This window comes from Diadema antillarum, unplaced genomic scaffold (assembly GCF_040938485.1).
Source record: "Diadema antillarum isolate AM-2024a unplaced genomic scaffold, OU_Dant_1.0 scf00000022, whole genome shotgun sequence".
NCBI classification, from domain to species: domain Eukaryota; kingdom Metazoa; phylum Echinodermata; class Echinoidea; order Diadematoida; family Diadematidae; genus Diadema; species Diadema antillarum.
Window position 1 is genome coordinate 4,882,962 of NW_027270911.1, and position 17,135 is coordinate 4,900,096.

The window sequence follows — 17,135 nt, forward strand, 5'->3', positions numbered from 1 at the left end:
CAACCATGCAGGTTATGATCATATATCTGATTAGTGCCTGCAGTCTGTAGCTCAGTGATCTAATGTGGTACCCAACAAATAAGACATAAAACCTACATTTTCCTCAGTTTCTTTTTTGGAGTATATGCATGTACAACCTCTGAATTTGTCATTACAGCGAGAAGAAGTTCTGTCTTGTTAACAGACCAAGAACAAGAGGACCTACCCTCTGACTCTGGTGCCTCTAATACTAGGAGAAATGTGAAGTTTGCCAATAGTCAGTTACAACCACTTGCAAGGTATACAAAACAAGGCATTACTTGATATGATGACATATTTTGGACAGAGAGGCTGTGAAAACTTTGGGACATGAATGTTCACGATGATCTCAACACTAGCGAAGATGGGCAAAATTACTTCCAACATACCGTAATGATATGCTTACAAAGTCCCATCGTGAAAATGCAGACGAAGAATTTAGTGGTCACATGTATGAACTACCATATTCTTCGAGATGCCCAGCCGCTTCTTTTGCTCAAGTACAACAATGTACCTATCTTCCTTGAACCCCAAAACCACCTTTTGGCAGGGACCTAAGTCTTCAACTCCATCTGACAGACCTTTGTATGACAATATCCCATTTGGGATTAATACTTTGAGAAATAATATGAAGAATAATTGTGAGATTGCTGGATGAGTCAACCGCTACACAAATCACGGCTTACGCAAAGACAGTAACAGCCCTAGATCCGGCGGATATTGATAAAATGGCAGTGATGGGGCAATAATCTGAATTGTTTCTAACAGAGCTCTGCCAGAACCAGTGAAGAGAAAAAGAAAAAATTGAATGCCAATATCTCAAAGCAAGTGCAGGGGACAAAGCTTAGAACCTCAACATTGGGATCTAATGACAGATTAGGGTCTTTGGGTCTAATTGTTTGGTTTAAATACACAAACATCAGATCCAGATTTATATAGAGGCTCACTACTCAACTCTGCTTTGCCTCATTGAATAGAACACCTAAATCTTTCACCTTGTGCGACATCTTGTACCATCATACTCATGACCATTAAATATTTGTACAATATCAATCCCCCCCCCATATAGTATAGAGGCTAAATCTATGAAAAACAAGTGTCAAAGTCACAGCGCATGCCTAAGTCCAAAGAGTCTGAATGTTCACTGATTGCACAGTTCTTCCCGTTTTTCTCTTAACTGCCGTTGTATTTCCTGTGGTAATTTGCCATGTCCTGTCAAATTGAACGAGCCTGTTAAAAACGATGTTTTTGGAATCGTGGAGATGTATGCTTCACTTTGTCCGTTTCGTCCCGGCTTGTTGAGTTCATCCCATTGTGAAGTTGTGGTGCCTGTAAACCAATGGACATTTACTGTAGCATTGTGTATTGCAGTGATCTTTCCAACTTGGGGCCATTCATTCCGGAAGTCTTCTAGGAAGACTGCTACCATCTTTCCAACTTCAGGAGTCACAGTCTGTCTCCTCTGGTCGATCTTGCGTCCCAGGTTGACCTAATATTTCACAGAAGAAACAAATCAAAGAAGATTTACAAATGTGGATACGCAAATGTACCAAACAACCTAACATTAGCAAATTTAAGAAAAATATAAAAATGTTGAAAGATAAGGTGAAAGTAGATGATGATCTAGCCTGACATGTCATCTGTCTATATACCACAGGATACAGAAATCTGGATGTAGTTAGTAAGCCCTGTATTTAAGTGTGTTGTGTCTAAATGCCAAAGATTCATCAAAGTCCAGCTGCTGTCGTGAGGAATGAACATATATTCTGGTAAATTTTGAACTGTGACCTTTGAGTGCTGTCCTGCGAATTTCGGATTCAAACTTGAACTGTATGTTAATGTAATTAATAAACCAAAAATTGATAAAATCTGTCCAATATCTTTTGAATTATTGCTAAAAAATCAATACCTCTGCAGTTGGTCTCCTACACTAAGCTCAACAGATGATTTCAGGTACTTTGCATGTAAACATACCTTCTCACATTAGCTGGTGAAGCAGAAACTATTAGCATAACTTCTTTTTTTAATCTAATTTTAATGAGACTTTCAGTGATTTGCTGGGGTAACTTTACTTTCTTTCTTTTTTTTTTTCAAATCATCATAGCTTTGAATGTTAGTCCTGGCATAGTGGGCACTGAGTTTTGACCAGTGGATTTAGAATGCTAACTTGACCTTTATCTCAGTTTCTTGTACCTATGATACCAAATCAAATTAAAATTGCCCATTATTTGTAAAATTGTTGACATGTATTCTCATTTAAAGAAATGGTATAGTATTGGTCGAGATGTGGATTCAGTTATTAACTTTCTGCAAGTTACTTACAAACCACTTTATGAACAAAGTGAAGCAAAATGATCCCAATAAAAGGTGGGTCTTACCATTTATTAGGATTGCTTTGGTTTGGATATCTCAGCCATTCAAAACCGAATCTTCACCAAATAAACTTTGAATTTGTCAAAGAATTATAATCTCTTTCATATTTCAAAAGGGTTTTCACATTATCTCTTTAAAAAAAAAATCATCAAAGAATTGGAAACCTTGCGCCCAATCTCAACTGAAACTGTACCATCCCTTTAAAGGAGAAATGTTACGGATATTCATCCTTCAAAAGATGATTTACACTTTAAATATATTAGGATGGACTGTTACCGGGACTACATCTCATAAACTCTTATAAGACATAATTTAATCTGCAGTGAATTAAGTTTGGTCATTGAATAAATGATTTTAAATGATTAATGCATTACAAAGTATTTCTGCTATTCATGATTGAGACTTCACTGTAAATTGAAACTCACTGGAGGGATGGGATCTTGCTCATCATTGGACACATTGACGTCGGAATGGGGTTCCCTACGCTGATCTGTCTGTGTAGAGTCCTTAGCCATTAGAATATCCAGCAGTATCCAATGGGGGTGGGAATCTGTGAAGATATAAACAATTCTAAACATTAATTTTGCTACAACTCTGTCTCAAAGACAATTTCATAATCAGACACATAATACATTATAAGTCCTTGCGCATAACTTATAGTGGCCACTAGAAATATGAATGCGACCAGAATAATTGAGGGGGCAGAATAATCCCCTTCATTTGTTTTGTTTGTTTTGGGTGTGTCTTTTTTTCAAAACCATACAGAATACACAAATGAGTCTACAAAAGGAATACAGTGCACTCCCATTCAAGAACTCCATGTGACCAGCAGTTTTACTTAAGTTATACAAACAAAATTTTCTTATAGCTGAACAGTAAAACACATAAAGATGTGCAGGTGAATGTTTGGAGACCAGAATTTTTCCTTCTTTGTAACAAGAATTTTGTTATAACTATGCTTGTTTAATGGAAGCGCACTGTATAAGAAGATGCTTCAAATACAAGAAAATACATAGGAAAAAACAATTTATAGCAAATTGTCGGTCATTCAACCAAAAATGGGCATTTTCGAAGTTTTATTTCGGCATGAGAAGCATGCTACTTATTAAACATATGCATAAATTACCTGGATTTATGCTGACTAATTGTTAGAGCAACTGACAAAACATTCGTACTTGGCGGCTTTTTATCTGAAGTTTGTTTCCTATAATACTTACTATCATCTGCTTCCAAGGAGCCAAGAAGTTTCATCCATTCCTGATGCTCTGGTTCAGTAAGGTAGGGCCGGTACTTGGTCATATCTCTGTAGAGACGGGTGATGTAAAGCTCCTCCAACTTCCGTTGGACAGCTTGTGGAATGCCAGAGGGGTGTCCTGAAAGGATGTGGCTGCAGCCCGTTGTAGCCTGCCATTCGGAACTATTACTCCATTTCTTTGTGTGAATGACAGCCTTTCCCTTTACTTTGGTAATTTTGAACTGGTGTGGATGACTGTGATGTGATGGCCTGTTGATGTGTGTTTGTAACCAGTCCCTTATGTTGAAGATGTTGTGTATTCTCTCAGCAGTAGTATTTGGCTTGCTATATGACTTGGGAATGTGCGATAGCAACGAAGACAGTGTTGGTATGTTGTGCTTTGATGTATGGGTTGATATACGGCTGAAGAGCTGATCGATGTCTTCATGTGTATGCCCCTTCATTAGAAAGCAAAGTTTCACCTACAAATGAAACAAAAGCAAAAATAAATATATCAATCAATGGCACTATCATAGCTGCAGTTACTAAAATTTCCTCTTCCTCTACAAATTCTTTTCTTCTCATTCTTTACCTTCACAACCAATATACATATATTTTGGTGGAACCACTAAATGAAAAGTATACAGCTTTAGGAAACTAGATTTGATTGTCAACAATTTTAGTTGTATTTATTGATTTTTTTGAACAAACTTTGTACAAATGAAATGCTTTTCTGCTCTACTTTTGACTACCTCATGCATGATTGAATGTCATCGATAAAAATTGGTGATACCAAGTTCATTTGCAGGCTAACAAACAAAACTTTGGGTTAGTATGTACCTTGGTAGAGTGTTTTGTTTTTTTGGTGGAAAATACATCATTGATTTAAAAAGAATAAAGTAGAAGAAAAAAAGTACATTTTCTCCAGTATTCTGCAATCATTTTTTCACTATTTTCTTCCTTCCAAGGGGGAATCATAAAAGCCATTACTTAACAAATTGAAATTCTCCTTCTCATATAATCTCACCTTTTTAAAGACATCAAGTTCCACCAGCAGAGCACATAGTCCAAGAATGCACTGATTCTTATTTTCTCGTCCACAGTTGTCCATCTGAAGATACAAAGTATCTGGAAGCGTAGTGGCATATCTATGAAGAACCTGCAATAATAATAATAATTATAAACACACCGATTAGCATGATACAAAAAAAAAAAAAAACTAGGAGCGTCGCCATGGCAATAATGCATGCTTCTCCTAATAAGTCCATAGTACATTGTGACAATGTGTGAAAAGTTTCCCATAATTGGCAAGATAGTAAAATGACATGTTTGTCACAAATGTCTTAAGTGTTCACTCTCCTTGAACTAGGTTTAATTGAATTGATGGCTTTACTATGAGAGAGCGCGTGTTTGGGGATTGGACGATTTTAACTGGAACTTCGACCATTTCATAAGTTTATGCAATGAATAATTTCCACGGCATGGAGAAAAGTATAATTTCAGTATCAAATAGTAAAATTGAAACTTTTTTGTCTGACTTTTGACCCTTGACCCCATGACCCTAAAATTCCCAAGAGACTCACTGTCAGGCCAAACTTTCTCGGGAGAATCTTTACTGGGAAATACATGTGTACACTAAATTTCAAGAAAACACCTTCAGGCATTGCATAGATATAGGGAGGAATGACAGTGATATTTGAGAATTTGACCTCAAACTTTAACCTTTGACCATGAGCATGTGCACCCAAAAGTTGATAGGCACAACTTTGCCTACTCATATATATACATGCCAAGTTTCACTGGGATGCCTCAAATGTGTTTTTTTAGTGGCGCAGTCAACACAATTGATTTGGACGGACGGACGGGAAGACGAATGGACAATTTAATCCCCAAACATAATGCCTCCGCCTCCACTTCCAGGCGGAGGCATAAAAAAGACATATCATGTGTCCTTTAGACACAGATGACATTGCTAGACATGATTATCACACCCTGCATTTTAGTGTGATGAACCTAAACATAAAAATATCACAATTCATTCAATATTTTTCAGGGTAATGTGGGGTAAACCATGCAGTGCACGTGCATAGATAATTGGCTGTGCCGGCCCTTTGCCCTTTCCCATACAGACTTTAAATTTGAAGTTGACCAGTATTTCAGTGTGATGTAACCTATCCATAAACAAGAATTATCAAAATCTGTACAATATCTCTCAAGTTAACACACAGATATCTTGACGGATATATGAGCTGTGACTTTTTACCTTAGACCTACATTGTAGGGCCGCTAAAAACTTAAATTTGACAGATGACCGTTTTCTGCTCATGCTCAAAGTGGAACTTAAAACTGGCTTATTGATCCCTGATGGACGAGCAAGTACTAGTAACAGTGCTTGGCAACCGTAAGAAATGCCGCTCAAAAGAAAAATCATTGGTATTGCACATGATTCATCTCCAAGGAAGTGACCTGGGCAAGACATAACCCCTTTTGTGACATTTTTATGGTGTCACACTCCATACTATACATTTAAAAAGAATAAATAATTGTACCTGCCATAACAGCTTCTGAACACTTTTTTTTTCACAATATGGCCATTGACTGAATTTGTATAAAAGATTTTGCAAACAGCGGATATAATCTTCTTTAGAGTATTCAGACTCAGACTAACCTGCAACAGGATAGTTGAAGTCAGGTTTGAGTCGTGTGGATACTCTTTGGTGTCCACAAACATGTGCTGCCCCCTTCCATGTACGATAGTTCCAGTAATGTGGGATGGAAGTCTCCAGGCTGCTGACAAGGACTTCGACATGCGGGTAGAATCTGGGTATACTTGTTGACTTTTGATCCATGCCATCAATGATGATGCTGATGTATTTCTCTGGGTACTTCCTTGCCTTCTGTGCATGTTTGTAGTATTTAAGCCTTTCAGTCCTGTTCAAAGAAAAAAAAAACATAATTCACAATTCAATACACAGTACAGTAACAACTGCCATTATAACAAAGTTCTCGGGATTAGCAGTTTTCTTTTGTAATAATATCTAAATTTTGTTGTAACCACACAACTAAATGATAAAAATTGATAAAGTGGATAATGATGCAGTATGAATTTTTACTTCATTGAAACCGGAACTTTGATATAACCCTGTTCATCATAACGGGAGAGCACTATGTGAAAATAAACTACAAATACAACTGAGAGTGATCAATTCCCTGTACAGTGTTGATCCCCTGCAAACAGGTAACTTCAGACTTATGGGTTAAATAATTTCAATAACTTTGTAAAAATCTACTCCAAGTTACTTTACTAACTGGAATGATAGAAATATAACAGATACAGGTTTGAAAATTCCATAAAGAAATTTTCAAATATTGAAAATTTGAATCAACATTTAAAGAGTTGTTGTTCAGTCAAAAACTTGACAGCAGAGCATATTGTGTTTACACTACTGGTCCACTATCCGGAATGCAAGCATGAAGTTCATCTGCTGATTGTATATGTATTTGGTACCACACTGTAAAGCATTATGGGGAGGTACGTGTTATACATTCCAGAAAACAAAACAACATTCAAATTGTCTTTGAATCAGTGAAGAAAAGCCATAACACCCAGACACTGTCCTAGATCCATGTTCCAAGAATAGTGAAAATGTAATAATATGTCATATTATTATCCATACAGAGGATTTTTAGAGCCCAAATACAAGTGTTATTTTGTCGACACACCTCATAACCTCCGACCAACTTAGAAAGTTTGTTGAACTCTACCAATATTTTTTTTCCGAGGCGACCAATGTTTACAATATTGGACGGCAAGAGGGGGATTCCCCAAAGTTTTTATAAACTGCATCATGATTGGTTGAGATATAAATACGAGATAAACTGACATATGAAGTAAAAACGTCTGTGATTGGTCAATCACGAATTAACTAAAATATAGTTTCTTCTAAAATTCTGTGTATATACAAACAAGTTTCATATATCAATTAGTTGATATTGTTTTTCATACAATTTTTTCAAAATATCACTTTCATAACAGGAAATTCAATTTAGGTTTGATGAAAACAAGTTGCATTTTTTTTTTTTTTTTGGAGCATGCAGGCGACGATTGATTAGCTCAGCGCTACAGCTAGATACAAGTAGCCCACTCGCGATATACAAATACATGTAGCCAGCCGCCGCTTGCATTTGCATGCATGTTACAGTACGGTCGTTATGTGTTATGTTTTGTTAATACAAGGAAATATTGGACTCGCTAAGTGAAACATTGGACTCGTCTTCGACTTGTCCAATATTTGTGCATAGCTCGTCCAATATTTCCTTGTATCAATCTCAAGGCCATCCAATATCATATAAATATTACCCCATTACTCAAAACTTGACCTTTTTTCAACTACTTTGCATGCATTCCAAAATGTGAAAATTGATCATTTACTTGAACGATATTTTGTCTTATTTGGGTATTAAAATTAGCAATAATGGCCACCAAAACATCAAATATTTTGCAGCCCTGCATGTAGAGACAAAAAAAAAAAATTACTTTTGTTGAGTCAGATGCTCCTCCCTCTGTTGATGGAGTGCTTGTCTTTCTTCTTTTTCATTGGCTCTCTCGATGCTCTGCTTAAGCTGTGTACACACGTCGCACTTTGAAAATCTGTTGACCTGAAGAAAACGGGGAACATACATTGAGATCTTTATTCGTTGAGGACAAGAAGGATCTGGGATTCTTTCAGCAACTGACTCTTTTTATCTGTGTGTTATTTGACCAAAAACAATTATTATACAAGAAAGGAAACACTATTGAAATCACAGCCTCACAGATATAGGTATGGAACAGGGTGTCTTACTGATTTTAAAACAAAATTAAAGATAAGGAATTCGTTTTGGGAGAGATTTTGTTAGTATATATGTACATGGGAAATTTTCGCGGTGTTAAAATTTTCGCGCATTTCGCGCAACCAGAAACAAGCGCGAAAATAAAAGCACGCGAATGTTTTTGCTTGCCATATGTGCCTGTGCGTGATGTCTTGATTCCGCAGAATTAAAAACACGCGAAACTCTTCCGACCAGGCCAAGCGCGAAAAATTAGTCACACGAAAATATCCACTTTTACAGTATATATATATATATGTATTGTACATATATATACATATATATATGTGACCGTGCACCTCAAAACGAACATAAAGTCGCACACACTGATTTTGCGTAAGGACTGAAAATAAGTGAAATGGGTCAACCTAGCCGAACTTGACTTTTTCATATTTTCTGAAAGAGCGGGTCTTCTTTTACATTATGCTAAAATTTGGTATCATAAAACGGGCAGGGAAGTGTGTTGTTTTAGCAGTTTATTTCGAACATTTTTGGTAGAATAGTGTGATTAGGTGTGTTTTTAGAATCCCTTTTTCATTTCTGAAAAACCTCGTCCACACTCTTCACTTTCAACTCTAGTAACTTTTGAAAGGATAGTGCTACTGCTTTGAAAAATGGCATTAATTATGGGCAGAATGTGTTAATGAGGCATGCTTAATTTCAGTTTAATCTGATAATCCCTTCATTGTTGTTACTCTGGTGGTTTACTTCCTGTTTTTTTGTCCCATTCATCGCACAGCCAGCACGGTTTGGTAAAGATTAAGCGCTTGAATAGACACTGTACTTCAGAGCCTCTTTTCTCAGTTCACACTTTTCCTGAGTTTGTGCTTTCTTTCCAATATTTAGATAGGTTAGGAGAGTCCGTTTGATTTGAGTTATACATCATTTTAAAGCTTAAAGTCTGCTCTTTCAGAATATGGTCTTAACTACAAATTCATGTCTGGCGACTTTTTGTTTGTGTTGAGGTGAGATTTGTAAAGCAGAATTGATAGGGTAGAATACTCATATATATATATTGGGATGTAGTGATTTTAATATACACGCATACAAAGACTTGGCTGCAATTATCAGACCAAGCTTATTTTACCCTTGTCTAACTGGGGTCGAGGTTCAACTTGACACCCATCAAGAAGTTGAGATCATTGTACAATAGCCAAAAACTGTGACAATTTTTTTAATGAATTTGAAACCAGGCACATCCTATGGTAGTCCTTCAAAGTTAGGCCACAAGTTCCAAAGTTATAACATATTTCATCACAGCACAATGACTAAAAACTGTCAATATTTGTGAATATGTACGACACTAGAAACCAGGCACATCTTATAGTAGTCCTTCAAAGTTAGGCAACAAGTTCCAAGGTTACAACATATTTCATGACAGCACAATGACTGAAAAACTCTCAATATTTGTGTATACATTAAGACACTAAGAAAACAACAAAAACATAAGAAAAATGTCTGGTTTGAAAAATGTTCACATCTTCTGATCAGGATTCCATGCTTACATTTTCCTAGGGGTCTAGTCAGGTGCCCAATTGTAACCAGTTTTGGAAACTCGGAATAATGGGAAATATGGCTGTAATTTGGAGATTCCATTGAGGCACCAAGATTTCTTTACTTTTCATTTTTAAGCAGTATGGTGTTTAGGCAACTTTGTCAGGAAATAGATTGTTTGACACCTACACTATCCCTATCAGAATGGAGCTCAAATAGCCCTGTACATACTGTCCCCTCCATGGAAATATGCAGGTATGGTAAGATACAAGAGTAATGCATCCTGATATTGACCATTTCACCATAGCACCAATAGTATGATTACCTTTGGTATTGACACATGAGACATCTCTTTTCTCCATATGCGTAAGAAGTGAGCCTTGCTACACACTTCTTCTCCGTGCTCCTCCAATTCTTCCCTCATGAGATTGTACATTGTTGCTCGGGTCAAGCAGGATGGGAGATGTATACGCTCTTGGGCTGGCAGTTTGTCTCCAAATCTTCTCGAGAATCTATCCAGCCACATTACAGCTGAAGCTACTGCTTTGGACTGTAGTCCTCGTCGCCGTTGATTTGGAGGGAGATATGTCTGATATCCATCTATAAAGGAGAGTTGTAAGCATAAGCATTTCCAAAATTAACACAACCATCCATCACAATCTACGTTTGTATACAGCATATCACTCTATGACATGTAAGGCTATTGTGGTTTCAGCATTTGGCTCTAAGAACTCCCCAAATAACCTAGCCTAGATAGGGTCAATGAGAGCATTTAAAGCACGATGGGTTTTGAACCTGCAATCTACCAGTCGTAACATCACTGCTCTATATAACCACATGATTTCACTTTCAAATATTGACAACCGTACAAGAATTTCACCATCTTAACTAAGCTAGATGTTTTATAACATAGGACAATGATATCAGAGAAGACTCAGTTGGTGAAAAAGATGGCACACTGGAAATTTAGCATTTAGCAAATGAAACAATTTTTGGCTAACTCCCTGAACCAACTTAAACCACCCACAGGCAGAGTGGAATACTGGATGATCTCAAGTATGGTTACTTCGTTACTTCTTCTTGTTTTGTTTTGTTTTTTCCAAGTCTATTAATATACATTTAAAGCGTACCAATACTATGGAAATCAAATTAGTGTACAGCTCAGATACACAAAAACAGCAATAATTCACTTGTGATAGCCCCTGAGAGCATACATATTTCTATAAATCAGATAATACCTCCACAACAATTTGGCACAATTGGAGTGACAAAAATTCTAAAATTTTGCAAAAGGCATGTCTCAAGTCTCAAGTATGTTCTACAAATATAGCAAACATAATACTCGGGTATTGACACACTTTATTGAAGGTACAATCACAGTTCAACCTCAATTACCCACCCATGTCGGGACCGGGGCTCATCCGGATAAGTGAATTGGCCAGATATGGGAGACACAATGTTAATGTATATAGCTGCCGTCCAAGTGCACTGGCAGCTAGGCAGGTAGCGTACCCCGCAACGGTGGTGTAATCTATGCTAGCCTGCGCAAAATAGTGGTCCCTTACTTTTACAATGATAATAAGGTGTGAATTTATGTTAGTTCTGTCGGGAATATTGTAGGTAAATCGTGTGAGTTTTGTAGACATTCTAATTGAGTTTAAAGTCACTGTTTTTTCTCAATCTTTAGATTTAAAAAAGTCCTTCACTGCATGAACGTGTCCAGATAATAAAGATTTCTGGATAAAAGGAGGCTGGATAATCGAGGTCGAACTGTACCAGATACCAATCTTATTCTTGTTGTTGGGAACAACTACTGTTTATTATTCAAATCGGAAGTATGCAATCCAATACTAACCTCGAAAATGACATTCAATCTGCCAAAAACGGGTTCTAGATATCCCAAGAGCCAATCGCCATCCACGTTGACACACCTCTGTGGCCCCAATAGTGTAGAGGACCTTCAGAGCATTTCCAGAATCTTCGTGGTGTTCAAGAAAGTACTGCAGTATCCACTGTCTCTGCTCACACTTTTTCTTCTCTTGGAAGGCATTCCTGCACAGGGCCACTTCCTTCCGGGACACCTTGTGCAGACAGTAATTCCGACAGCATCTCATGCGAAGAATAGATGTCAGTTCTCGGCTGTGCTTGGTTGACTTGATTCTCTCTACAATGAAAAACAACAACACAAAAAAGAGCATTATAGCATGCAGTTACCAGTCTTGTGACTAACATTAGTACAGATAATGCTTTTTCCTTACAGATTACAGAAAAAGTTTTAACTCACAACATCAGAACCTATCAATTGAGAGAAAATGGTTAAGATCCTATCCTGGATGCTTCATCTGAGGGTTGTTTTTTTGTTGTTGTTGTTGTTTTTTTAATGCTGTTGTCACAAGTGTGGACTCATCCTTGTTACTATTGCACTGAGTCAGACACAAGAAGGTAGCAATATTGTATGTATTAGGGAGAGGGTGTGCCACAGGCACCCACACTTGCTGAAAGTGGAGTTACTCAGAATAGCAAAAAGAATGTAATGAAGTGAAAATGCGAATGGAAACAGATGAAATGATTCTTGATTTATCTTTCACATAAGCATCCATTCCACACGTTTTGTTTGTGGAGATGTACGGGAGCTTCGTGAAGAATTCAACCTCTGATGTCTGCAACCAAAGTTTTTCATGGGTTTTAACCCAGCTTGGCAATATACATATTTTTTTCCAATTGAGCAGTTTCCACTTTCTTTCATGTTGAAATCCCATTAAGAAGTTAACACATCTTGATATTCACACAGGCAATTTTTCATTGTTTTGCATTGGAAGTTCCATTGCTTTAACTGATGCAAAATTTTGTAGGCATGTAGAGCTTGCCAAACTGATCATATCATATAATGATGGCAAGATTAGACATAGCCATCTTGGTTAATTGTCATGTTTCATTCTGTTCGTGTTCAAGACATCTTGGTAGATATAGTTACATAGCTTGCAAAATCAATCAACTTATTAATGCATGCACACAAACACAAAATCTCTTTGTTTTTCATTACAGAAACAAAAATACCTACATTTGTACATACATAAAACTCAGCTTCATGAGCATATTTTAATGAACTTAAAGTCTATATATCACCTTCATGTTCATGACAATGAAGAGTTGAAATTGAGTATGTCAATGTAAGGGTGTGATTGCTTTAGAAGTAATAACACCATACACATTACCACTTTGATTTCTACCTGTCCCCTTTTAAGATGTGACCGATATCTACTGACCCCCATTGTATCAACTAACTCGCTTTAAAGTGACAAGGTTCATATGTTTTCATAACTTTTCATTTGCATTGTCATGATAGATATCATAATATAGACAGGGAACTTACTTCTTCTCTTATCACAGGATGATGTTACACTGATGAAAGATGAATCCGAGTTGCTGTCAACAAAATGAACACGAGCCCGTTTCCTCCCCCGTGAAGCTGAAAATATAAATACCAAAAAACATACATTGTGTAAATATATACAGTTTGCAAAGTATGTTATGTAAGAAGCTGCTCAGGAACTATCGATGCTTCATCAATTTGTCAGGAAAATTCAGCCTTGTAGGGCTTTCAGCATGAGCCATGGGCCATAATAAAAGCATTGTGTGTTCCTTGGGCCGATGGTAACACTCAAGTGCACACCCATAGATTAATAATCAAAACTCCCCTCAATGTCTTGCGCAATATTGTTTGTAACACCCAAAGCAGTCACAAGACACTTTGGGACTTTTTTTCCCCTCAATTACAGTGCAATCTTTTGAGGATGACTTCATAAAGGTCGGGCATGTGGTTCCAAAGTTATGTAACATTTTACGCTTGCATGTCAGGCCAAAAATTGCTCAAAAACATTATTGTATCTACATTCCAATTCAAATTGTAATTAAAACCAAAATTCACAAGTGTATAATCATTTCTGTTTCTACTGATTGACATCAATTGCTTTTGTGATTGTTGTGGTCATTAAAATCTTACTAAAAAATTTAATTAAAAAATAGTAAGGAAAGTTGGAAACTTTAAGAAATTAAAATAAAAAACTAGATGATACATTTTTATACTGATTATTTCTTTTATTACATTTGGTCCGAATTCTAAAGGAGAGTCTGGGCAAAAAATAATACTCAGCTGCTTTGGAGCTTTATTTCCTCAATTAGAGCAAGCCAATTAATTAAACACACATTACTGTATACTTTGTATGTTTATCAAATCTATTGTAAATAGGGACTTCTGGACAATATCGTTAAAGGCTACCAGTAAATTCATGATCATGGAGTTCAGCAATGCACCAGTATTGTATGAGTGAATGCTGCATTCCTGTTGAGGTTGGAGTTGATAATTTTGTGAGTTGTTGAATCCGCACATAGCTCTCGACTCAAAATATGCCAAAAATAAAAAACCTTGCAAAGATATGGCACATACAATGGCATAATTGATTAACAATTATTCTTTCTTAATGCGATTGACTGAATAGTATACACTCTGTGAGATTACTTCACAAGTGATGCATATGAAATATATCGGGCGTTAGAGTCATGCTAGGAATATGACACGAGACGTAGAATTCATTTGCAAATTATGTGAAAATGTATTTTACACTAAAAAGATAATGTACACCTCAGTAGTTATATGCAATTATGGGAATGCTACAATGTACAAGTGAACACCAAAAATTATGAAAAACACTTTCTGGTATTATTACCTCTAACATCCATGATGTCCACCTCTCCTCCATCTTCTCCACCAACTGCATCTCTCTCAGAGCCACTGCCTACAAGCACAAAATATAGTTTCACATGTATATGACACAACAGTAGTTATAATATTTTTCTATGCATAGATTAGTGAAAACTCAAGTCAAGGGAAATTCAGCTTCGTAATGTATTACATATTTATTGATGGAACTAGCATTTAAAGAAACTGTACACGGAGCCCAACATTAGCAGGTGCCTGAAACACACTTAAAGGGAGGGTACAGTATTGGTGGAGGTGAGAATTGGGCTTTTAACTTTTTGCAAGATATCAAGCAAACACTTATGATATAGAACAGAGCATACCATTTTAAGAGGAATTCAAAGTTTATTTGATGAAAATCGGGTTTGGAATGACTAAAACATCCAAAAACAAAGTAAAACAAAGCGATCGTAATAAAGTGTGGGTCCTACACTTTATTAGAATTGCTCTTTTTTGGATACATAATCTCAGCCATTTCAAAACTAATTTTCATCATAAAAACATTGAATTCCTCATAGAATTACATGCTCTTTCATATTTCATGAGAGGTTTCTCATTATCTCACCGAAAAATGTTAGAAACCTGAAATTAGGTCTCAACCAAAACTGTACGATCCCTTTAACCAGATTTAACCATTTGGTGCTTGGGCATTGAAACTGAAGAGGGTGCCTGAACATGGGTGTCAAAAATTTCCTCAAATGAGTTTGTTTCTTATCATTCTAGGCACCCAATACTGTACCTTGGGTGCTTGTCTGAAGCACTGTCATACATTATGATACTGTCACTAAAGAAATCGAAGTTACTGTTTTCCACCATCAACTTTCTTTTCATGCATACTAGAGTATTCAAATTTCATTTTTATTTATGTATGAATGTTAATGAAAACTAATCAGAGCAGAACCATGAATTGCATATGTACAGATTACAATAATGTTGTTTCATAATAAGTATATATAATTGATGTCAAAAAAAATAGACAAGATAAATTTTATCTACTTCTGTAAAAAAAACAAACAAACACTGCACTTAAGCAAAACAAGAGTAGACAAAAGAATATTTGTCAAAAAACAGAAAAGGGTTTGGCAGTTGAAAATACCTTGTGAATGATTTAGATATTTTAGGATGATATTGCTTTGACTGCATGAGCACCAGCACTGCAGTGAAAATCAGATCAACCAAAAACAAGAACAAAGATTCTAAATCCCAACCCCAAGAACAAGAAGGCCAAGACCGGAACCTTGAAGTTTAAGACCAAGACCAGAAGATAAAGACAAATATAAGACCAAGACTGGTATTTACTATAGTGACACAAATATAACTAGAAAAGTACTCGGAGAGCGCAGACCTCCGCCAAGCATGCAAATCATTTTCACCACTGATCTTGTTCTTCCGTGGAGATAACAGTGATTTCCACACGTACGTACTTATAGCATTGCGTGCTGAAAGTTGCCAGATTTCCCAATATAGAAGCCTTTGTTATGTCATGAACACTCAGCTGCACGGCGTGCCTCACCCCAGCAGAAACTAGAGCACGCACTTTAGTGCACGCAGGCAAACCTCAAATACGCGCAGCCTGAACTCCCAAGTTCATTGACCCTACCTGCCACAATGTCAAAAATCCTTCATAAATTCCCCCAAAATTCTTGGATCACTACCAAAAGTTAATCATTTGGTACTTTTGTCATTCTCAACCTTTCCTGCAAGTTTCATCCCAATCCGTTAACTACTCTTAGAGATATTTTGCACACGAACAAACTAACTAACGAACAAACCAACGGTAACTAAAACATAACCTCCTCCCTTGGTGGAGGTAATTACACATGGCTAAAACTTTATCATCAATGAGAGGGTGATGAGAGAAAGGTGATAGGAGGGTGATGAAGAAAAGAGGGTAAAAGTGACATAAATAGCAGAGGGAACCAGGAAGAGAGAAAGGAGAAGAGAATGACTAAGAGTGATGTAGAAAAGAGTAACGAGAGATGAAGAGAAAAGATTGGAGGGTAGTGTAAATCAACATGCCTCTTTGGTAAAAATCTCTGATAACTTACATACAGTTATGCATGAAGTTCATACTCAGTATCTATTCACAAACCTGTAGTATTGTTTAAGTCGACCTCTGATATACCTCCTCCTTCATCATCCTTATTCCATGTATTTGAATCAGGGTCACTGCCTTAAAAAAGAGAGAGAGAGAGAGAGAATCACAATCCGTTTTGAGGTTACATCAGTATCACTACGTTGTTTTGTGAATGCCCACGGCAGAGCTGTTAGCAGCACTGCTGGGTCAGGCAGAGGGCAAAAGGAGGATTATATAACTCTAATTTCATCAAATGGATTATCCAATTAACAACATTCAATCACTCAATTGTCTGAAGCTTGGTAATTTCA

The 17,135-nt window shown here is 36.7% G+C and overlaps 1 pseudogene; it reads right to left on the bottom strand.

Annotated features, from left to right (window-relative positions):
• Positions 1 to 1,111: 1,111 nt before the first annotated feature.
• Positions 1,112 to 16,914, bottom strand: LOC139730652 (uncharacterized; annotated as a pseudogene).
• Positions 16,915 to 17,135: the final 221 nt, after the last annotated feature.